Below are 10583 nucleotides of genomic sequence, written 5' to 3'. Positions count from 1 at the left end.
CGTGGCAGTAAAGGTGTTCCTCTGTGGTCGACAAGATGCTGAGCTGTAAACTTTGATGTTGCTGCAAAACAAACATTGCTGAAGTTGCTTCTGACAGGTGCAGCCCCAGTGTCCCAGTTTGTTCACCAACTGCTTGTCCATTTTAATGGCTGGTTAAGCGATGTTAATATAAGGCATTCCAGAGCTCGGTGTAAACCTCCAGTTGTGTTACACTCGGTAAGTGAGGTAAAGGGGGTGTTTGTCTCTTTCTCCCATTGACATCTGGTCAGTTCTAGAGCAGCACTAATACAACACTCAACTCCGAACTATAGCACTCAGTTCTTTGTGTGCTCTTTTAATACCTTCCCATACAGAATTCCTGTTCTGCCACTGGATTTGCTTAGCTGCTGTGTTCCCTATGTGTGTCAGGCAGTGAGAAGATGGATGATGATGATGGCTCTTGTGAGGAGGCACTGGTATCAGATAGAGTTCCTTCATTTCCCTTTTCACATGTCCTAACAGACACCACTGCATTTCCACAACTCTTCATCAGGAAGCAGGCCCCAAAGGGACAGGGAGACAAGCATGATGTAGCTGACCATGGGGCAAGGAGCCTGGCAGCCAGGACACGAGCAGGGTGACTGGGGGCAGCTCAGAGTCCAGACTACCAGGCAGGCTTTGGGGATGAAGCAAATCTGAGGACAAGCCAGTGAGGCTGCACTGGTCCAGTATCAGCAGAGTCCAAAGCAAGTCAGGACATGGTTGTGGCCAAGCTTAAGGTCAGCACTCCTAAGCTGTTGTTGAGGTGAGGATTGATACCCTTATGCCTGCAGAACCCACCTTCAATAAGAGAAACCCATATGCAATGCTGGTTTTAATTGTAAAACCATTTCAGAACCATTTGTATAGCAGAGATTTACCTTTCATTGTAACTATCTAAAGCAGAAGCTGGGAGATAATCTTCGTCTGCATTCACACAGAAAAGTAAAACTGCAAGTGTGACACACTAGGAAAGGGCAGTTATATTTCTCTTGAGAACACTTTCAGGTTTTGGCATTACACTCTAGATATTCAGAAGGCAATATGCCACAGTGAGAAGGAAGGATTTTAACATATGCATGTAGACATCTACACTTAATATAAAAAGTGCCAGAAAGGCTCACTTACACTATCGACCTAAAGCGCAATAGACCTGTGTGTGGCTGTTGCATTAATGAAAAAATGCTGGAAATTGGCTGACCACTAATGGAGAATAAGTCTTCTCTAAAAACATAATTATGCAGTTTCAATATTAGTAATAATATAAACATATCTTAATTTCTAGAAGCAATGTTCACAGGGAAAAATACTTCATTGTTCAAAAATGTCATTAACCCTCAGCTCTGAAGTTTTAAACTTGGATTCCTTTGGCTTAGTTAATTTTCCTAAAGACATCTCCTGGAGTCTTGGGTATTTCATTGCTATATTGAATTCAGTACTGCTACAGTAAACTAATCACGTTTGTTAAAGAACTATATTTTTTAGATATCTTTTACAGATATTAAGACTTAAACATATTAAACCACATTACCTGACAATTTGCAAGTGTGCTAATGTCACTTCTTCTACATCTGTGGCAATTTCCATCACTTCAAAGTTTGATAGCTCCATTATCCTGATACATTCATGTCTAATTAATAATCTCACTCTATAAAAGTGATACAATCTCTCTTTAAACATGAATTCTCCCTCCTGTGGGGTATGTGCTTCATTTGTTTGTTCTCTCAAGTGGTTTATTAAAGCTACAAATAGATTTTTAACTAAGAGTACCTTTCCTCAGTTGTGCTCCTGATGCATTTTGTAGTAATTCAAGTTTTACTTTACAAAATAAATTTTACCTTCAACGAGTGTTTGATTCTGGTCAAAGTAGAGTTTTCATAGCTCTAACCACAGAAAAGTTGCAGCTTTTTACTGTAATTCAGAAGTAATTTTATACACTACTGCTACAAATTTATTCATTAAAACATCTTGAAACTCCAGATGAGAAGAGGCAGTTCCATTGTTAGATACATTTTCCATTCCTTTGTAGTATTCCTGAGCATATATTTTGGGTAATAGCTAAGTATTATCTAAATAATTTGCTTAAGTTCAGACAGATGTGTATCCTAGCCTCTGAAATACTATCCAAGTAAGTAGCCAAGCAGTCACAAAAGCCCCTTTTCCTTCTAAAGGTCTTCCTGGCTGAAGCTGTACTCTCCTCTGTTTCTGCCCGCGTATCTTAAATTCCTTCCCTTATTCCCACTCAGGCTCGATATACCTTGTAGAGGAAAATTCCAGACCAGTAATCTTGGTAAGAGGCCTTTATTGGAAAATTCAACAAACTGACTTTTAGCAAGCATATAATATATAAAAAGAATATTTGTAACTTTGAAATGGAGCACACTCCAAGTAGCTTTTTTGGAAGCAGTGGCCAAAAGAGGCCAAAGAGCAGCAGTGACTGCCTAGGTGGCCCTGAGCTCAGACAACTGTATAGATCTGGTCTTCTGCTGGACTAGGCAGTTTCATTGCACTCCTGAGGATGTTTCCGGGGTTCTTTTTCCTTTAGGAATCTCTCTCTGAGGCACTGACCTTCACACTGGAGCCTGGCCAGGTGACAGGACCTTTTATGAGGCAGAATTCCCAGTCAGCCTAGAGGAATACCCACCTCAGGTTGAAACAGGGAGACTGTTTTTTTCCGTGTTGTAAGAACTCAGAGGTGATAAGGAGTGTGTGATTTTAGCCTAGTGCTAAGTAATTTCCTGAAGAGACTATCCTGTGTTCTCTCTGCTGACAGCATCAGCTCCTTCTGCTGTTTCTGTATTTAATATGATGAGTTAATACGCAGAATAGATGGCAGGAATGGTACTAAAATCCAGTTTTCCTTGTCCCTGCAATATTACTCATATTTCTCAACTAAAAATTTGGGAGAGGATAATGGGATCTGTTTTTATTTTATACAGCTAATTTATTACTTCATTACTAAATAGAAAATCTTCCTTCCATCCTGTCATATGCAGCCATTAAGCAATCTTTCTTGACTTACACAGCCTGTCTTTTGTTCTTATAAGGAAAAGAAAAGCATTAAGTTGAAGTTATCAGAAACTGGATCCTAGGCACCCTGTTAGCATTTGAATTCAATTCCTCTGAATACTTGAGTATCTAGCATGTTGCTGTATAAAAATATTTATTTATATGGATGTGTTTGTGTGTGCATACCTGCAAATGTACTATTTGGAAGAAAACAGGAGAGGGCATAGCATGGAAACTTAACGTCATTAAATTTTATTGGAAAAAGTATTTAGGAAAGCAAAGGATTTTCTCCCAAAAGTTGTTTTTGGTTGCAGTTGGTTGGTTGGTATTTGAGGGGAGAGAATAATGAAGCTGTTCTTTGTTTCTTCATACTCCAGCATTTGTTATGCTGAAATTTCATAGAAATCTCTATGAATTTAGAAAATGAAAGTTCCTTTCATTCATGCCCTTTCCAGATGAAATGGTCTTATTTCAAGCAGGATTACTCTGAAGTTAGGAAGAGAACTTAATAGAAAAATATTAATAATGAGTCCTTGCTTTTCCCATTTTAGAACAAATCAGTTCAACAAAAAATACCTATAATGTTATAGCCCAAAAACTTCAAAACTTGCATTCTTATCTGAAGACCAGATGATCCCTTAAGTTTTAGCTTTTATATTTTTCAGATTCTGTACTGCCTTAGTGTGTGACTCTGAACTTCATATCAAGTGTTAGCAAGTTCTCTTCACAGTTTAGTTGGACAGAACAATCCTTTTCCAGCCTGAGAACCAAAGACACCGTTACAGCTTCGGGCCAAAAAGTGTAAACAACAGCGAGCAATCTGGGAGGATGAGACTTCATAACCTGAAGCTGTAATTGAACAATTAACCCCAATGTGTAAATGGACCAAAACTTATCAAAGTCTGAAAACTCATGACACATGGTCCATCTTGGGTCTGTCTTGCATCCATCTTGGGTACAGCCATGGTCAAGCTCTTGTACTGCCCAAGGTGTATCTTTTGAAGGCCTTTTAATAGATACCTGCTTTATTCCTTTAACCCTGTCTAGCTTCTGTTCCAGGTAGCCTCTCTAGGCATCACAGTGTGCCAAGACCAACTGGCTGTTGGAAGTGTTGTGTTCCCAAAATTTGTCTAAAAACAAAGCCAACTTCAGACAAACCTTACTATCTCAGTAAAATTTGGGCTGGGAAACTAGATCCTAGTTTTGATGTGGGAAAAAAATGACAGCTCATTTTAAATATAGCTGTGTAACCTCATGTACATACAGTCTTAAGGAGAGAGCAATCAAAGAAAATATATGAGAAAGTAAAATAAATACATTTTTTTCATTTGTTATACAACTTCCTCATATGAGGGAAAGAGGAGGGGCAGACACTGATCACTGCTCTGTGGTGACCAGTGGCAGGACCCAAGGGAATGGCCTGAAGCTGTGTCAGGAGAGGTTTAGGTTGGATATCAGGAAAAGATTCTTCACTCAGAGTGTGGCTGGGCACTGGAACACCCCCCAGGGGAGGGGTCACAGCATCTGACAGAGTTCAAGAAGGATTTGGACCATATTCTCTGACACGTGGTGTAGTTCTTGGGGATGGGCCTGTGCATGGCGAGGATTTTGACTTGATGATCCTTGTGGATCCTTCCAACTCAGCTTATTTTGTGATTCTGTGCTTATCAAGTTTTCCTGTTCACTTTATGATAGTGAGGAAGCATTTTAAGTTACATTTATAATTACAGCAGTCAGTAGGCTGAAACCAAGCTTAGATCACACTCTTTTTGATCTTTATTTGACAAAGGAAGAGCGGTCCTCTTCTGACCATTGACTGTTTCATAAAACTCCTCCTGCAAAATATGCATCAACAGATTTTGAAATGCAAGCTGAACAACTCAAATATTAGCAAATTGATCCAGGGTTTGAGCACAAACTTATCTCAGAATGAAATGCATGTGAAAATGTTAACAGATTAGCTAGAGCATTTTTCAATCCAGGTTACAAAAAAGGATTTTGTAATGCTTATCTTTTACTGCCTCTTCCATTGCAGTTTCCAAGGACAATGCATTCCACCCAGCTACACCTGTGTTTGGGGCTAACAACTTACACTTGTGTTCAACTAAAGCAGCATTTCTCTTCGTGGAAAATGTATATTCTGGATTTCATTTCTCAGTTTCTGGAAGAAACTGAGCAACTGCTGTCAGCTCCAGGGAGCATGCATAGGTGAGTACTGTATTTCCAGAAAGTTTGATTAACTCTGAACTAAAGCAGTTCTTCCTTAAAGGCATGTTGTACTCAGGAAAACATTGAAAAATTAAGGATCCACCAGACTTCTTCACTGTTTGGTCTAGTGATTAAAGAGTTATACTTCTAAATTTGAATTTGTCTGACTTATATTTTCATGTACTCTTTAATCCTTTCCCTATTAAAGTTTCCTTTGTTTCCTTTTTTCTCCCTGAGAAGATTGTGACACATCATAACCTTATTTTGTATCAGCTTTCTTTTCAACAGAATAACACTGGAAGACTTTTCAAGCTTAGCTAGCAGTGTTAGCCCTCAATAATTCCCTTTTCTCTTTCAGTACTCCATTTTTCCAACTTTCTTTCAAAACTGCAAGCTGAGCATGAGACTCACCAATGCAGCATGCAAAGCTAGGATCAATGTTATGCTGATCTCTACTCATATGTATTCAAAGAACCCGTGGCAGCAGATGCTGAGTTTTCCCCTATGATTTCCAGTGTCATTGCTTTCCAGGGAATTGTGTTGCTTTGGCCCTGAACACTAGATGCAAAACCCCAGCACTGTGCTGACTTTGTACACAGACAGTGGATGAGAGCCAGGCTGCAGAAGAGGCCAGGTTGCTCTGCCCTTGTCAGTGCTCACGCACAGACTGCCAAACACAAATTTCATCAATAGCAACGTTATATCTTACCTTGGGATCAGTGATTGAAACAATGGATACCTCTTTCCTAGTGACTCCAACAAAGAGAAATTAGCAGGGATTTATTAGAGGGACATTTTTTATGATCTGTTACTATATCACTAGTTAAAAGTTAAACATAAAAAATATTTTTAAGAATAATACTGTTCAGATGGAAAGCATCATGGCAAATGTGAAATACACTGAAGTGAGATTAGGCCTTTTGTTATTCCAATCAGAATACCAATTAACCTATTTATTACACTAAGGTGGTGAAATATAAATTATTTATGAGAAAAGGAATTTGTTTTTCCTCATTTTGAGCTCCAGTCATTACACATTTGGCTCTGCAGCCACAGCTGTTTCTTTTTTGGAAAATGAATAGCTGAGTAAAATAGGCCAAGTAGAACACAACTCTGATTTAAATTGCAAATACTTAGAAATTTAAATAAAGCCAAAGAGACCCAGCAGGTAGAAACACTGGGTATTTTTCATTGCTCCAGTGAAAACTCAATCACTAAGTTAAAGGCAAACTCACAAGGTGCCACAGTTGCTACAATTAAATATATTACATGAGATAGTGCAGAGCTATCACCTCAAAGGACCCTCCAGAGAGAAATGAGAAGCAGAAAATATTTTGTAATAGCACTGATAGAATCTTCCTGGATTTAAACAGACTTCAGATGTACTTGTTCCCCAAGTGATAAAGGGCCAGACTGAAACATTATGGCAGTTAACAAGAGTGAAGAAGGAACAGGGAGAAATGAAGATAAATAATACCCCCCCCCCCCAAAAAAAAAAATTGGAAAAACCTATGATGGCAAAATCATTCTATCTAAGATGTATCATTTTGACGTCCCAGCAGAAATTATTGGTGATGTCACTGGTTTGTAACATTTTTTTTTACTGGACTATGTCAATATAGAGAAGTTTTTATGGGAGAATAATTATCAAACAAATTAGAATTAAACAAATTTCAGCTCATTGCGCATTTCAGACCCCTCAGGGCCTGACTAAGGCATAGGTTAGGCTAACTTTTTTCTATTGCCCTTTCATTGACAGCAGTAGAACTATTCAATTTGCTGTCATGTGGAATTTGGATTAGTGCACATCCAGAGCTATACCAATTTACTCTAGGTGTTATCCAACCCATTATTTCCATGTCTGTTTACAAACTATTTTATTTTTTGCAGACTAATCTACAAGAAGATGAAGCTGAACCAGCTACTGGAATGTATATGCACTGGGTCAGGTAAAAGAAATATATTCCCACAGTTGAGGTAATTCACAGCATGCCTGAATTCTCACTTCACAGCTGTTTAGTTCTGGGTGCTGTCTTCCTTTGTGAGGAATCAGTGCATTTCATGACATTGAAAATGTGGAAATTTTGAAAAAAAAAATAAATTAGTTAATGCATCTCTCTGTCTGTGTATGCTAGAGATATGGAACCTTTGAAAACGCAAATCATTGTATTTTTCAGTGTGTGGAAAAAAAAGCCTCAGCAGGACAATGCTTGCTTTGAATCCTAAATGAATAAACAAATGAGTAGAAACTGAGACTGTGCAGTCAAAGTTTGCAAAACAAGCCAGCTCATGCATCTGAGAATAAACCTGCAGTTAAAACAAAAATATGAGGCTACAAAAAACCATCTCTCATTGCTGGTATAACTGCAAATCTAATTTCATTCTTAGAAGATTCATCAAGATACCTTTGACCAGAACACTCCAGTCTAATTTGGATCAGCATATGTTGTCCAACATGCTCTCTGCTCATCTGCTCTCTACTTAATGGAGGCTGCACTGGTGTGATTAACAGAACTCACATGGGGAACAAGTGGTGTTGGGCTGCTTACATCAAAGAGCAGCCAGTGGTACCCTGAGACAGGAGCCACTAGTGTATCTCTGGAATGTAGTCACGCTCCTCTTCCTTCTTGGTCTCTGAACACTTGCATTTTAAGCCAGTCTGGGCAGAACTTTATAGCTTATTTTTGGCAGCATGTGAAAGAGCTTGTTGTCAAGCCTTTAGCTTCAGATTGGTCAGCACAATTTTCTGAAAATTTGTATAACGTTTGGTCTTCTGTGCCAAGTATGAGCTGAGTGCAGAGGACAACATTGCACTTACAGCAACTGCACTTCAGCTGTCATGTTCCAGGTGGAACTGCAAATGTTTACAGATGAGACAAGTCTTCCACAGTTCAGTATATGAATGCCTTCAATCTGGCCCTCTCCCACAAATGTGAAGGAAGTAAGCTGGTAGCTCTGGAGCAAGTTAATTGTGTGCCCATGACATGCTGCAGCCATTCATTAAGCAAAGACTTTTAAAGTCATGCAAAATACTGAAGAACATTAGCAAAGACCTCTAATAATGAAAGGTTAAGACTACTGATGGTATTTTACAGCTTTGACATATGTAAAACAAGCTCAGGTAGCATGTATTCTGCTAGACTGTGTGAAGAAACATCATGTACTCCAACAAGTACTAGCATTGAGTATATCAAGTCTGAAATGAAAAACTTAAAATAATTATATGTGTATGCAATTCAAATAGAACAGCAAATAAAGTTACAAACACTGAATTAACATACTGTGCTGGTTTGGCTGGGATGGAGTTAATATTCTTCATAGTAGCTATTACAGGGCTGTTTTCAATATGTGCTCAAAATGGTGTTAAGATAGGGGTGTTTTCATTATTGCTGAGAGGTTCTTACACACCATCAAGGCCTTTTCTCCTTCTCACCTCACCCCAGTGAGGGGACTGGGGATGCATAAGGAGTGGGGAGAGGACCCATCCAAAACAGCTGACCCCAACTGGGGGCCAGCACATAAAGCTGGAGGGAGAAGCAAAGGGGGGGATACTTGGAGTGATCACATTTGTCTTTCATAGTAACTTAAGCAGGATGGAGCCCTGCTTTCCTGAAGGTATCTGAATACCTACCTGCTGATGGGAAGTGGTAAATGAATTCCTTGTTTTGCTATGTTTGTGTGCATGGCTTTTGCCTTACCTATTAAACTATCTTTATTTCAACCTATGAGTTTTCTAACTTTTATGCTTCTGATTCTCTTCCTCATCCCATTGGGTGCTGAGGGGAGTCAGTGAGTAGCTGTGTGGGGCTGAGTTGCCAGCCGGGTTTAATCCATGATACATACTGAATGCAACAACACATTTTAAAAAAGGAAGGTGGATCTTTAAGTGAAAGAATTGTCTACTTTCCGACCTCCACCATTATTTAACAGCATAGAGGGAATGACATACAGCAAATATGCTCAAACTGACATGAAGGTAGATTTAAAACAGCACAGGCAAGGCTCTCAGGAGGAATATCTGCAGCAGATCCACGATCCTGGCTCCAGCATTGTTTCAGTATTAGCAGGAACTTGGTCTTTGAAGACAAAAGATATTCATGACATCTTATCCCGTTGATGCTGATACTACCTTATTTATACCAACTCCTGTCTACTGCCAAACTTCATCTTTGGCTGCTGCCAGACCTCTCTCAGACCTGTTCCCCGGTCTGAGCAGGCACTGGAGCGCTCTCAGCCCGGCACTGCCACTGAGGCTCTGCCAGCCCCGCGCAGGTGATGCTCGGGCTGAGAGCAGCGTTCCCAGCGAGGGGATCACTCAGTGTGCTTTGTGCCCAGCGCCGCGGCTCCTGTCCCGCAGCCCAAGAGGCTGGAGAGCAATGGGAGCGCTCACCGCCCTCCCCATGTGCTCCATGCACAGAGCCGCGGTTCTCCCGCAGCCCAAGGGCTGGGAAGGAACGGGAGCGGCTACCCCCGAGCGGCTCCTCAGCTGCGAGCTCGCAGCAGTGATGGAACCGCACAACCCACTGGCACAGGAATGACTTTCTAAGTGACAGTTTTTACATAATTCTTCTAATTAGGAGTATGACTATTATGTTAAGTCAGTAATTTTTCACGATAGCCACCGCATCACAACAGTATCCGATTGCTCATTCAGTTTCTGCTTGTGCTTCTCCTCCACAAATAGAAGATGGGAAAAATTAAACATTCTCACTTCAAAGTCTCTTTTTTGATCCTCTCTATTCATAAAATTTATTTTTGCAGCTATGTATAGACCTGGCTGATGTTAAGCTTCTAGATACAAGAATTAAAAATGCATCATATTAGAAGACTTTCAGTGGCAAATTACTGAACTATACTTCAATTTCAAAAGGCCCCAAAGATCCACATAAAAAAAATATCAGTAATATGGGCAAGGCTAGAAAACAGTAGTTGTTCAGAACTAGAATAGCGACTCAAAGTAAATGTGTAAAGAATTGCTTATGAAAGATATAACTGCCTTTTTCTTGAAGAATTTAGGTTCTTATGAATTGCTGAGTAAATACTTGCAACCCATGTCAGACACTTCAAACAACTCATTCTTTAGAAAATAAGTACAAAAGGAATTTCACCAACAGTTTCACGTAGTCTTAACTTTCTCCTGCTTACTCTGGGAAAATCAGAAAGGCTATGCTCAGCAGTATCCCATTTTCCACACTTTTACACTGCTCTGCATTTCTGGTCAACTTGTTATAGTGCTTCTTTTCTGAAAATCTTTGCAAGGTTCCATAACTGTAAAAAGTTATAGACTATTAAAAACTGGACCAGGTGACACCACATTACAGTACACTGAGAGAGAGAACCACCTTAGA

Source organism: Sturnus vulgaris, chromosome 1, assembly GCF_052056855.1.
Source record: "Sturnus vulgaris isolate bStuVul1 chromosome 1, bStuVul1.hap1, whole genome shotgun sequence".
NCBI classification, from domain to species: domain Eukaryota; kingdom Metazoa; phylum Chordata; class Aves; order Passeriformes; family Sturnidae; genus Sturnus; species Sturnus vulgaris.
The sequence above is the reverse complement of the archived record's forward strand: the minus strand, read 5'-3'. Positions refer to the sequence as shown.